The sequence below is a fragment of the Tamandua tetradactyla genome, chromosome 7 (assembly GCF_023851605.1).
Source record: "Tamandua tetradactyla isolate mTamTet1 chromosome 7, mTamTet1.pri, whole genome shotgun sequence".
NCBI lineage: Eukaryota > Metazoa > Chordata > Mammalia > Pilosa > Myrmecophagidae > Tamandua > Tamandua tetradactyla.
In genome coordinates, this window is record NC_135333.1 from 147,891,477 (window position 1) to 147,906,269 (window position 14,793).

Sequence of the window (14,793 nt, forward strand, 5' to 3'; positions counted from 1 at the left end):
TGACATTTAAGCAGAGATTATTTCATTCATATATTCAGTCAATAAAAATATACTGAGTGCCTAGTACATGCTAGGCACTTGTTTTAATTTGCCAAGGCTGCTGGAATGCACAATACCTGACATGGATTGGCTTTTATAAAGGATATTTATTTAGTTACAAATTTACTAATTTGGAAAGGCACTTGGAGATGTCTGCTGGGTTTCTCTTCCAGCTCTGGGTTCAAACCACTTTCTCTGGCAGTTCCTTTCTGTAGCTCCAAACATCTGGCTCTGAGCCAGCTCTGAGCTCTGAGCTGGGTTGTGCTGAGCTGTTTCTGTTCTGACTTTTCCTTGCTCATTGAGGAAGGCACTTCCCTTAGCGGACCACAGATGTAATCAGCCATGCATGAAATTCACATGCTGATGCTTTAAGTCCACAGCAACAAAACAACTGGTATCATCACCTGGCCAAGTTAACACCTGAACTTAATTACTGTAGCACTTCTAGATGCTAGAGTATGGAAGGGATAAAAGAGAAAAATACCATACTCATACTATCTCTGAGATGATAGATAGTAATAATATAAATAAGCAAAGCTTCTATTACATGTAGTACATGAAAGGCAATATTTTATGTCCTTTATAAATATTAACTAATAAGCTCTATTAAGTAATATTACCTACATTTTACTGAAACTGAGACATAGAGGCTAAGTAATTTTCTCAAAGTCACACAGCTAGTTAGTGGCATAGCTAGTACTTGAGTCCTAGCAATCTGTTTTCAGATTTCTCTCCCTTATGCATAATGATTTTCTTTAAAACGGGTGTTCTAGTTTGCTAGCTGCTGGAATGCAACACACCAGAGATGGATTGGCTTTTAATAAAAGGGGATTTATTTTGTTGGTTCTTCAGAGGAAAGGCAGCTAACTTTCCACTGAGGTTCTTTCTTACGTGGAAGGCACAGGATGGTCTCTGCTGGTCTTCTCTCCAGGCCCCTGGGTTCCAACAACTTTCCCCGGGGTGATTTCTTTCTCCATCTCCAAGGGCCTGGGCTGAGCTGCAAGTGCTGAGATGAGGAATGCCAAGCTGCTAGGCTGTGCTATGTTGCGTTCTCTCATTTAAGCACCAGCCAATTAAGTCAAACGTCACTCATTGCAGCAGACACGCCTCCTAGCCGACTGCAGATGTAATTGGCAACAGATGAGGTTCATGTACCGTTGGCTTATGTCCGCAGCAACAAGATTAGGTATGCTCACCTGGCCAAGTTGACAACTGAATCTAACTAACACAACGGGAAATATTTCGAAAGTGTGTCAGATAATCATAAGGCTTATGAAGATAAATAAAGCAGGGTAAAGAAGATGAGGATCACATTGGGTAGTGATGGTGTTATTTTATTCTGTTAACTACAGGAAAGTCTCTCTACCCTGGTGACATGTAAGCAGAGGACTCAGGAATTGAGTTGGTTTTGATGAATGTTGCAAATATAAGTAAGCAAGAGTAAAGTCTAGAGGCAGCTATTGCATGGGCTTTAAGCAAATCAACAGGTAAGAAAAAGTCCAAGTTGCTCCAAGGGAGATAAAGAAAAGTTACCAAGGAAGCAGAGTTATTGTGGTCCTGGATATGATACAAATGATGTGGGGAGAGAAAGCCAGGGGAGAAAAATGAAGGGTCCAATGCATATTGTGGAACCTAGTGCTTTCTTGGAGATGGGAATCTCCTTATTGGTTTTTTTTTTCTGATAATGTGTCCATTCCCCTTGTAGAAGAGTACACTTACTAAGAAATGAGCTGAATGTTTGTGATATGAAGGATACCCAGAAGAGAAAAGCTTAGTTTAGCATGTGGGTGATGAGTGTGAAGTGAGGAGTTTGTGTGGCTGGAAGGATAATAGGCGCTAAAACATGTCTCTCTGACTACTATAAATAATATTCATAAATATCCCTTCCTCTTTCTTTGTGAGTATATTGAAATGTCTTTTGACCAAATCAGTAAGGAGAAAAAAAGAGCAGTGTGGGATTGCACCACTGTTCCCAGATCTTTCAAACTTCAGAAGAGCCTCAGTTTAAAACTTCTGCTTGTAGAAGTTGACTGAAGGAGGTTGGAGCAAGGGAACTCCAAGAGGAGGAGAGAAACTGCGCTTTGACCTAGTGAAACAGAAGCCAGGCATGAGCCTGTGACCCCCTTTTCTTGTCTCCAAAATGTATATAGTAAAAAAAAAAAAACCCACAGCATTTGACATATTTGATGTGATTGAAGTCTTTGTCATGGCCAATAAGAGGAACCGTCTTGTACCCAAGAGAACACATGGTCTGCATGAAGGCAGGGACAGACACTGAAGGAGCAATGAGGGGATAAAGTTGGAAGTTCATTGAGAGAGTAGCAAATGATCTGGTCTTACCCAGATGGTGGATAAAGGAGTGTTAATAACAAGGTTTTCACAATCTCACAGTCACACCATAAAAGCTATATAGCTATGCAATTGTCTTCAAGAATTGAGGCTACTGGATTACAGTTTAACAGTTTTGGGTATTTCCTTTTAGCTATTCAAATACACCATAGACTAAAAAGTTATATCTATACAACTCTTAAGAATAACCTCCACAATGACCTCTTGACTCTATTTACAATCTCTCAGTCACTGAAATTCTATTTGTTTCATTTCTGTTCCCCCTTTTGGTCAAGAAGGCTTTTCACTTCCATCATGCCAAGTTCAGGTTCATCCTGGGAAATCTGTCCCGTGTTGCCAGGGAAATTTATACTCCTGGGAGTCATGTCCCATGTAGCAGGGAGGGCAATGAATTTACATCTGAGCAACAAAATAGGCAATCTGGGGGTGACTGTTAGGCATAATTATAAGTACATTTTGCTTCTCCTTTGCAGGAATAGATTCATAAGGACAAGCCCCAAGATCAAGGGCTTGGCCTATTAAAATGGTAGTCCCAAATGATTGTGAGAGTATCAGAAGTTCTCCAGGTAGAGAGACGTTTACTATTTTCACATTTTTCCCCATTCCCTCAAGGGAATTTGCAAATACCTTTTTATTCTTTGCCCAAATCACTCTGGGATGTATTGGGGCATCACACTAACATGTACAAACCAGTAACATCTCACTCCCTATTTAAGGTTCCTTGTAATTATGATATTTGAACAAACTGACCATACAAGTTAAATAAGATAGTGTGCTAAAGAAGATATAATTTTCGTACCAAATAAACATCTCTTCCTTTGGTCTCACACAGAAGTCAAAGTTTTAAAATACAGTCAGTATCATCCTTATATTAGTTAGGGTTCTCTAGAGAAACAGAATCAACAGGGAACACTTGCAAATATAAAATTATTAAAGTGTTTCATGTGACCACAGGAACGCAGAGTCCAAAATCCGCAGGGTGGGCTGTGAAGCCAAGGATTCCAATGGAGGGTCTGGACAAACTCCACAGGAGAGGCTCACCAGCTGAGACAGGAAGAGCCTCTCTTCTGAATCCTCCTTAAAAGGCCTCCAGTGATCAGATTAAGCATTACTCATTGCAGAAGACACTCCCCTTTGGCTGATTACAGCTGTGGATAGAGCTGACATGATCATGATTTAAGTCTATGAAATGTCCGCATCGCAACACACAGGCCAGCACTTGCCCAACCAGACGAACAGGTATAACCACTTGGCCAAGTTGATACATGAACCTGACCATGACAATCCTTTATCTTTTAGTCTGATTTACCTTAGCCCTAACCAAGTCTTCTTCATTGATATCTCTAATTGATTATTATCTCTTTTCAGCTTTATTAAACAATTGCTGAATGGGATAACGCTAATTTTCATAGCTGTAGAACTCTATCTCTGAACTTCAGATGTCACACAGATACCCACATTTCCAGAGAATAGCCAGGTTATGCACAAAGAGCTCAGTGTCTCAGAATTTAGAAATAAATATTACAACATGGCTGCTGTGAGAGCATACAATCTAGGAGCCATTACAGTAAGCCAAGCCCTCCCATGATAACCTATGCAATTCAATTCTCAGAGTTTGCACATAATAGCCCATATTAGTGAGATGTTATAATATTTGTCTTTTCATTTCTGGCTTATTTCACTCAATATACTCTCCTCATGTATATATTTGTATGCTATTGAGTATGTCATCCTTTACTATTAAATGATATTTAAGCTAGCACCAAATGATACTTTTCTTTGTGGTTTACTCTTTCACTCTGAGAACAGTAAATCTCTTACCAGTCTCAACAATATTTAAATTAATCCAGAGAAAGTTTCCTTCTTGCTCAGTACTGTAAGATTTCAATTCCACTTGTCTCTTAAAACAAGAGATCAAATCATGCTAATTTATGATTTTAAGTTATTATTTTATGCTTCTTTATGCTTCAATTGGGAATATTGATTTTAAACCCCTTACCAAGAAAACTGCTATTAAAAACATAAAAAAATATTAAACTCAGTCTCTTTATTATAATAGCAGTGATAATTGTACAGCAATGATTTTCTTTATTTAGGTTTTCTTTATTCTTTGTGGTCATAAACAAAGAATTGATCCTACACAATCCTACTTATAGTTTCTATGAGTCCAGAGAGACACTGTAAAGTAGCTAGCATAGTAAAAAAGATTTCAGATAAAGTGTGCCTTTCATAACACTGCAGTTTTGTGATCCCCAAGGAGCCTTAAAAAAAATAGATTTTCTTTATGGCAAGCTTACCTATGCAATTCATTTTTGATTACCGAGTTACATTCTACATCTTTATCAGACTTTCAATAGCAACGACACTTAAGTACACAAAACAATGCCAGTGTTACTCATTATTATGTACAGCAGTTTTCAAAATAGTAAGTTTTTATGCTCCTGTCCTATGATTTAATGCTTTATGTTCAAAGAAGGACTGATATTCAGCCCATATGCACAATATGAATCATGCCAGATATTCCAATGTCAAAATATGTGAATATTTTTGAACTGTTAGAAAAATAACCACAGTCCCCTAAGGGCTTCACCAACATACTGGCATTATCCCAAGATTACACAAGATATAGGACTGCTGGGATAACATGACGAAGAAGTGTGTCCCCAGGACTCTGCTTTAGCTTCTGTTAAAGCAGATAGAAATCATGATTCTTGTTACATATTTTAATATCAGTAATTCCTGGGAAGAAGGTAAATATGCATTGCATATTATTTTCATAAGAGTAGAGATAAGCAAGTTCATGCAAGAAAATCTTTGCATATAAATTCAAAAACATGGGCTATGACCTCATCGTCTTGACTTACCTGGTTAGTCCAGTTTGGAGTTGTTTTCTGGAGCTGTCATTGGAGAATCCACTGGCCACCCTGTGATTCCTTGGACATCACAACTGTTTATAGTCAAAAGGTATCTGGAGTTAAGACTGATTGGATTTGAACCTTGGTTTTGGTCACTCACCAGTTGTAAAATCTTAAGTGCTTGATTTTCCTATGCTTCATCTGGAAAATGGATCTAATAACTCTTTCCCCATACAGTTGTAATGACAGAAGGAATATTTCATGTACAGAACTTTCAAGAGTGCCTTGACACACATCATGTTCCATAAATATTAATTGTCACTGTTTTTTGGGAGGTCCATGTTGTTATTATTGGTTACATCTCTGTCAGTCAGCAGGCCAGGCAATGTCCTGTGACTTATAAACATAGACTTAGCTTTCAGAAGAAATAAGTGATTGTTTTTCCACAATCCATTCTGAAAAAAACGCACCCAGAGTAAAAAGTTATCCCTTTGTCTATTGTGGCATTCTCACTTCTTATGTCCCAGTTCCATGGAAACGGATTTTAAAATGGATTTTATAATCTTAAAATATTCATGCAATTTAACAGATTTGAAAGCTTGAAACAGGAACAGAGGGAAATTTTAGTTTCAAAGTAAAAAAACGAACCACATCTAAAAATCAATAAATTCCTGTTTTAATAGTTTTAAAATAAGAAAAAGAAATAACCATAAATTACAAAAGCTATTTTAGGTTAATTCCTTCTAATAGGTTAAATGATTATTTTATATTAAACAATCACTTATAAAACTGTGAAAGTTCACCTGTTTTTTACTTGGCATGTAATTGTCTCTAACATCTATAGTTATTTGTCTACTTTGCTTTTGCTTCTTTTCTATTACTCATTTCCTTAATTCTCCTTTGCCTTCACATATCTGAGCACCTAATGGTGCTATCTTCTATCTAATACCATGTTATGTCTCTGGGGTAATCTTGATTACCAAGGATTTTGGTGATGCAGAAAATATTTTATCACTCTGTGATAAATATAAGATTTAATTAGAAACAAGAGAATAAGTCTTAAGGGAAAAAAATTTGAATGTCAAGGTGAAAATATGGTTTTTTTTATGAACCTGAGACTATCTCAGTTTTCTATTTCATTAAAGAAAAAAAGATTTGAAAGACAACACAATGAAGATCCAGTGTTATATAAATAATTATACCATTTAATTTTGTTTAATTTTTATTTGGCTTCTTAAAAAGAGAGAGATTAAATTATATAATTAAATTAAATATAAATGTAAAGTCTGAGCTGATCCATCGAGTGAACATTTTCTTAAATAACCATCAGCTCGTATCTCTAGCATGTGGGCAATATTGGATGGTTTCTTGTCTAGCTTAGTGTGAATGATTAGTGCATCATTTATGATTGATTATTATTTGTAGAAAAAGTCCACTTTCTGAAACTGAGCAGGTTTCCAAATTGGTACTGTTCATTGCTTCAGAACAATTCATCTCAAAAAAAGTTAATGGGTCTACAACCACATAATTTTCCCAAAAAGATTAGCTGGTGCAACCTCTTAAATTTCTGAAATCTTTTGTTTTTAACTGCCAAAGTTCAACTTTATGCCAAGACCATAAAGTATAAAAATTAAATGCCATTCTCACTTTAAACAATTGAAACGAAAAGCCAACTTTTATCAAGTAAATACACAACAGACTGTGACATCAGAGAATCACTGAGAAAAATTCCCAAACAAAAGCATGTGCAATGTCAGTCAGTAAATGTTTGAAAAGCCCAAAGATGAAACATTTTGTAGTATTTTATAAACGGTGGATTTTTTTTCAATTTACATAACATGGATGAAAAATGTTTGAAGTGTAGTGGTCTTTACTCAATAACTTATCTATGAAAACAGCCAATGAGAGATTTATACAACTTTGTCAAACATACCTTTTCACAGAGCTTCATGGTGGTCTAAACCAGGCTACTCAGACTGTGATTCACAAAGACCCTTGATTTGGCTTGACTCTCCTGAGAAGAGGAGATATTCCCACAGCATGCTTTTCATCATTTAGTTCTCTCTTCCTTAACAATTGTGCATCCATGGCAATGCAATTAGCACAGAATCCTTTGAGATCAAGGAACAAGAAAGCAGACCATGGTGTTGCTCAACATTCTTTCACCGTTCAGTCTCTCTATGTAATCTTACTAGTGAGAGTCAACGGGTAGGACTAAATTATCAAATGGATAACCTCAAAAATTTCCAGTTGTAGGAGAATCATTAATCAGTTCCTCTAGGGGATTCATCTTGATATGAATGGTACTCAGCTCCAGACAGGGAGAATGGAATCTGAAAGAAACAGACTAAGGAAGGAAGGAATATGTTATCATCTACTCTCTAAATTCTTAAAGTTGGCCATTATACAAAATAAAGATGTTGGGAAGCTATGTATTTTATTTTGACCTAGAGAAGGTATAGTATTTGCCTGTTTTACAAGTTTTTTTTCCCATTCACTTCCTTGTCCAATCAACTTTTTTCATCTTTTGAGAACATTGTCCCTTAATTTATTCATTGCTCTTAGAGACAGCATTGAATGCTGGAAATTTCAGTGAAATGCAAAATAGTAAAATTTAGATTCCTGTCCTGGCTCTGATACTTACAAATCTGCAACTTTTTACAAGACATTTAACCCCTTTGGGCCCCAGTTTCTCATCTGAAAAAAAAGCAGGTTGGACTAGGATCTATGGCCTTACCTAACTCAAAATTTCTACAAATTTCTGGTTATCTTCTGTTTGATATAGGGTGTGCCGGGCATTCCCCTTGTGTTCTCTCAGCACCTAACCCACCTCTCTAAACCTTTACTCTGAGATGCTTGGGGCTGGAACTCAGCAAACTGCATTTCTCCTCTGCCACCTGGTTACCTATTATATTCTGTCAATAGGCGGTGCAAAAGAAGAAGAGTGCAGGGATGGAGGCTGGCATGGATTCACTCCTTTCCCATGCTTTTTGTTCCATGAGCAGTAATTAGTAGTCACGTATTTCCCCAGCAGTCGGTTCCAGTTCCCAGATTCTTTCAACGCTCCCACTTCTTTGACAGTCCTCTACCACCTGTTTAATCATTTCCTGATATTAAATTTGCCACAATAGTTTCCATTTTTCTCCCTGGACACAGACTCATACCTAGAGCATGGTGCTATGGATAGAGCAATGTGTAGTAGGAAGACGGGAACTGTTTCTACATTATTCACTGTCCTATTGCTGGTCTGAAACATAGTAAGTTCTCAGTACATATTGACTGAGTGAATAAGGGACTTTTAAAGGCAAATGACCATGGCTCAAGTCTTAGCTTTGCCACTGAAAAGTTCTGTGATCCTGGGAAAGTTTTCTAACATCTTTGATCATCAATGATATAATCTACAAAATAAGAATGTAGAAAAGTGTTTTTAATCATTTCTGGTTACTTGTCATTATTCTGCTAAAATCTGCCTTAAAGAACTAAGTTTTACCACTAAGTATTTCATAGTGCCCCCAGTATTCAGCAGGTTGCCTGGCTCACGGTTGATGTTTAGTACATTTGTACTGATTAATGAATGAATGAATGAAGTCTGCCAGTAGTTAAAAAATAATTTTAATTAGCCAGAGTATGGTAAATATTTAATACAATTTGACTATACAATCATTTTTATTATTTTCTTTAAGAGGATGTGGGTAAGGACCATAGGCCATGTATCATTCTGTTTTTGGTGCCTAGCATAGCACCTGGGTAGAATCAATATTTGTGTGTAAATGGATGAAACTTATTGCTATTTGTGCTCAAATATCATAAGCTCCTCATTCCAAGATCTGGTTGTAATCATCTCCTTTATTTTTATTTTATTTATTATTATTGCCTATGGACATGCTAAACTTTTGTCATTAAGAGTTTAGGCTGTGTGAGTTCAAAACCTAGTTCCACCAGTTACTAACTTTATAACCCTGGACAAGTTCTGCTTCACCATTTTCTCATATGTAAAATGGAATTATAATAGAACCTATATCATAGAGTTATTTTAAGAATTAAATAAGTTAAGGTATGGACAGCTTCTAGAGCAATGGCTAATAGTCAGTAATCATTCAATAATGCTAGCTATTGCTATAGGGACATTCATTGAGAACTGCTAAAAATCTTTTTTAGAAATAGGTCAAGTGTAGGTTATGAATGAATAATTAAAAGAAAATATTCTGGGAATGTAGTAACTAGTTTTTGAGAGCATTCTGTTGAGCATATGAAAGTAATCTTGATACTCATTTTTATGACAATTATTTTATTAAAGGATGGTAAAAGTATAAAGCATAACTTTGGAAATTTCAGATTCAGAAGAGAATCTGGAGAATGGGACATATTGTCCAAACCCAAGAAAAATGAGATACAAATGTATAATTCCATTTTGCGATAGTTTATGTAAAGATCATACAAAAAATAAAGGGAAAAATTTTTCAAAAACACTGCTTATGCTGTCTCTGAACTCTGTTTATCTATTTATTCAGATTGATATTTATAAATACCTTTAAGCATCTACTAAGTGCCATTCATTTTACAGGTGAAAATACAAAATTGTATCATTGAAAATGCCAACCAGAAAATGGCAGCCTTTCCTTCCTGTCATCCTACACATCAAACTACTCATTGAATAATTTCAATTATTTTCTTCCTTTTTAAACATCTCTACAATACACCCTTTCTTTTTCACCCTGGCTACAATTGCTTTGGTACAAGACCCACCAACCTTAGCCTGAATTTTAAAAACAGACTTGTGACATCTGCCCACACCCGTTTTAATTCTTCACATGTGTCAGAATGTCCCTACTCAAACATAAACATGAGCATAATATGTGCTATTTAAATCTTTTATTAGCTTATTGTAATGCTGTGACTTTCTTTAATTGAAATGAGTGACCCAAATGTTAAGTTCTAGGCTTTTAAGGTAAAGATTACTGTATATAAATGTAAATAATACTGAAACATAAATTAAAATCCAGTGTTACAAATTATGACTAGAGGTAATAGAACACAAAAGAACTATTTTAAAGAGAAAGGAAATTATTAATTACTATTCTGTAATGTGTAAAATGACCCCAAAAGAAAATTTCAAAATGCTTTAAAAATAATATTTTAGATTTAAACTTATGTAAAGCTTTTTCAGGGATTCCTAAATAGGTCTGTATTATTTCCATGTTCATACGGAGTATTGTTACCTGTATGAAATAGTTCAAAAGACACAGGACTTTTATAAGGTGGTAGAAAAGAATAAAAGCAGAAATCTATCACAAATGTTCATATTTACATGCCCATTCCAGCAAAAAAATTTTTGAGACAGGGTAGAGTCATTTGTCACTTGAGAATTTATGCATCTGAGTTATCAGGTTGGGGCCTATTATAAAAGTTCCTAGATTGTAAACTTTTACAGCAATCATATACATTTAGGAGTTGTAACTGATGTTTCTGAATTCTGAAATACTATATGTATATAACCTGGTCATTCCCTGAAACTTTGGTTATGTATGTGACATCTGAGACTCAGAGTTAGAACTCTGAAGCTATGGAAGTCAGCATTATTCTTTTAAAAGTTGAAAATGTGATCAGACTTTGCCTAGAAATATGAATGAAGCTGATCTGCATAGGACTAAGGTAAGTCAGAATACCGGGTAAAGGATGATATGGCCCATATTTTCAAACTTCAACCTCTGTGTGAGACCAAAGGGAGAGATGTTTACTTGGTGCAAAACTTGTATTTTCAGTAGCACAATATCTAATTTAACTTGTATGCTTAGTTTACTTGAACACCATAATTACATGGAATCTTGATTAGAGCATGAGAGCTCGTTGGTGTGTACAGGTCAGTGTGATGCCCCGATACATCCCAGATTAATTTTGGCAGAGAAAAAGGATTTGCAAAGTCCCCTTGGGAGACTGGGGAGAAAGGAGGAAATATTAGACTTTCCCATCTGGGGATTTCCTGATATTCTCAAAAGCAGTGGGGACAACCAATTCTATAGGCTGAGCCCTTAATGGTGAGGTTCACCCCTATGAAACTTACTCCTGAAAAGGAAAAGCCAAGCTTACTGATAAGTATGCCTAAGAGTCACCCCCAAAGAAGCTGTTTTGTTACTCTGATGTGGCCTCCCTCTCTAAGCCAAGTTGGCAGGTGAACTCACTGCCCTCCCCTCTACCTGGGACATGACTCCTAGTGGTGTCAATCTCCCTGGCAACATGGGGTCTGATTCCTGGGGATGAAACAAGACCTGGCATTGTGGGAATGAGAAAGCCTTCTTGACCAAAAAGTGGAAGAGAGAAGTTAGGCAAAATAAAGTCTTAGTGGCTGAGAGATTTCAAACAGAGTCAAGAATAACCTGGAGGTTATTATTATACATTATATAAATATTCATTTTTAGTTTATGGTGTATTGAAGTGACTAGATGGACTACTTCAGTTAAGTACTACCTTAAACTGTGGAGCTGTCTTCCAGTACTTAAAGTTAAAAAGTTAAGTGTACCTTAAACTGCTGAGCTGTGTTCCAGTAGTCTTGATTCTTGAAGAAGACTGAATAACTATATAGCTTTTACAGTGTGACTGTGTGATTGTGACAACCTTGTGTCTGATGCACCTTTATCCAGGATATAACAGATAAGCAAAAAAAAAAAAAAGGATAAAAAACAAATAAATAATAGGGGGAGGTAAAGGGTAAAATATTTGGATAGATTGAAATACTGCGGGTCAATGAGATGGAGGGGTAAGGAGTGTGTTAGCTGCCAGAATGCAATATACCAGAACTGGAATGATTTCTAAAAGGGGGAATTTAATAAGTTACAAGTTTACAGTTCTCAGGCCATGAAAATGCCCAAATTAAGGCAAGACTGTAAGAATGTCCAAACTAAGGCATCCAGGGAAAGACATCTTGGTTCTAGAAGGTTGATGATGTTCTGGGTTTCTCTCTCAGCTGGAAAGGCATATGAAAATGTCTGCTAGCCTTCTATCCAGGCTTCTTCAATCACTTCCCTGGGGCTTTGTCCATTCTCTTGGCTCTGTTGGTTCTGGTGGTTCTAAAGCTTTTTCCAAAAGGGTTCCCTCTTAAAAGGTTCTAGTAAGCAACCCCACCCTGAATGGATGGAGACACATCTCCATGGAAACCATCTAATCAAAAGTTACCACGCACAATTGGGTGGGTCATATCTCCATGGAAACAATTATAAAGATCCCACCCAACAATACTGAATGAGGATTAAAGACCTTGGTTTTCTGAGGTACATAACAGATTCACACCAGCACATTCTATCCTTTGGACCCCCAAACATCATGTTCTTTCCAAATGCAAAATATATTCATTCCATAAAAATATCAGAAAGCCTTAAACCATTTCAGTAACAATACAAATATAATACAACAGTATAAAAATCTCATCAAAGTCAGAGACAGGCAAGGTTTGTTCTAAAGCAAAATTCTCCTCTGGCTCTGGACCTGTAAAACTCAGAACAGATTATCTGCTGCAATATACAAAGGAGGGACTGTCATAGGATACATATTCCCATTTCCATAGGGAGAAATTAGAAGGAACACAGGGGTGGCTGGGCCCATATAGTCCCTAAAACCTTCAGGACAAATTCCATTTGATTTCAATGTCTGAGAGTCATTTATCTTCAGGGCTTTAGAAAGTAGCAACCCTACCCTTTCCAAGGACCTATGCAACAGCCCACATCTCTCAAAATGCAACTTTGTGGGACACTGGGGTGTCCACCTTTTCTTGGCTCCACCTTCTCTAAGCATCAGTGCCCCATTGGACTCTCTGTCATCTTGGGGCACACATGCAACCTCTCTAGAACAATGTGGTGGCAGCCAGGCTCTTCCCAATCCCCAATCCCCAATCCCCAAGGAATGTGCTCCATCCTCTCTAAATCCTGGGGCACAACTCTTCCACTGCAATGAGGTGGAAGGCCCATCCTCTACCTTTGGGGAAAACTCACCTCCAAGTGTAGGGGTGGGTCTGCCTTCCTTGCCTAAGGTTTCTTGGCTTCAGACCTTAGCTTCCATGGTTCTGCCTCTGAAGTTACTTTTCCTTCAGTTTGTCCCTTTTTTCTTCCATTTGGTCTCGACTGACAATGATTCCATTTATACAGATCCCACAACACTTTTGTTGGTTTTCTATGCAGTACACTGGGATCATACCCATCAGACAAAAGGACTTTCAACAAATCCCTTCTGGTTGGACTGTATGTGTGTGCATATTTCTCAATAAATTTTTTTTAAAAATCATGCATCAAATCTAGAAAAATTCTCTTGTATGATTAGTGATCCTTTTTACCACATAATTTTCTCATATCTGAATGTTTTATGTCTTGCAAAGTTCAAATTTCAAAATTTGTCCTCTGCAGTTCATTCATTAATTTAATATCCAACTTCTGGGTCTCTACAATATATCAGGCTGTGTAGTTGTTGTTGATATAAAGATAAATAGAGCAAATCCCTGACCTAAAGGACTTTATATTCTTTTAGAGGGGAAAGTAACTTAAGCAAATAATTTTATAAGTAGGCAAAAATGATTATATATAGATTTGTTTATAAGAGATGCAGATATTGTTTAAAAGCAACATAGTAAATCTCCTCTAGATGAGTATAAGTAAAGATTGCAAAGAAGAAATCCTTGGACTGAATCTTACAACAATGAGATGTCCTTTAAAAGACAGAAACATTAGTTAGAAGCCATTGCAAACTCAAGACAGCCCTGCCCTAACACTAATTTCTTCAATAACACAAAATGTAGTATAAATGTCATTTTAAGCAATTTCTCTTGCACAACCTTCCAAATTTAGCTAAGTCCATCATTAGAAATTTAGAAAAGTTTGAAAAAGAAAAGAAAAATAACTGTATGTTTGCCTCTGGAAAAGTATTTTAAGTTTATTTCAGATAAAATAATATATACAATTCTCAATTTTCAGTGCAAAGGAGAAAAATATATGTATGTAGAGACTAAATATGAAGAAAATAAATTATCTGCACCTCAGCTTCTGTATCTGTAAAATAGAGTTTCTAAAGGCATATGCCACAGAGGGTTGTAGAACAGATTAAATTATCTATATAAAATGCTTCAGAGTACCTGGCATGTAGTAAACTCAAGAAATATTATTCATTATTATGATTATTGTTAATGTTAGTGTCATTATAAGTTACTACTATGACATTAGAATGTATGACATCCCTAGACACATATTCAATAACTCTTTGAATGAGACAGAATAGAATGAAGTTATTTTCATAGTATGTTATTTTTATTACATTTATTGTTTTCTTAATATAAACTTAATAGACATTCACTGTAGAATATTTGGTAATTTTATTTTATTTGTAACATGCTATTTAATTTAAGGTTGTCCTGAATTGCTTTATATGGAAGCTTAAGTCTTGAGCATTGTTTGGATAGATGTGTAGATATTTATGTTTGAGGGTGGACAGATAAGAGAGTCAATATTTATCCAGAGATCATTGAAAGGGCCAGCTTTGAGAAGGACAATGCATGGACGAGGCAACATGTCAT

General features: G+C 36.2%; 1 protein-coding gene and 1 long non-coding RNA gene across 7 annotated transcripts in view; one reads left to right on the forward strand and one right to left on the reverse strand.

Annotated features, from left to right (window-relative positions):
- SYT1 (synaptotagmin 1) overlaps positions 1-14,793 on the forward strand; it is a 1,262,805-nt gene that overhangs the window by 547,082 nt on the left and 700,930 nt on the right. The gene's annotated exons all lie outside the window — the stretch shown is intronic.
- LOC143690229 (uncharacterized) overlaps positions 5,255-14,793 on the reverse strand; it is a 42,338-nt gene continuing 32,799 nt past the window's right edge. The window contains exons 3-4 of the long non-coding RNA XR_013179048.1: positions 7,177-7,354; positions 5,255-5,335 (exon numbers count right to left, since the gene is read on the reverse strand). This is a non-coding gene — a long non-coding RNA (uncharacterized LOC143690229). The remainder of the gene's footprint in view (positions 5,336-7,176; positions 7,355-14,793) is intronic.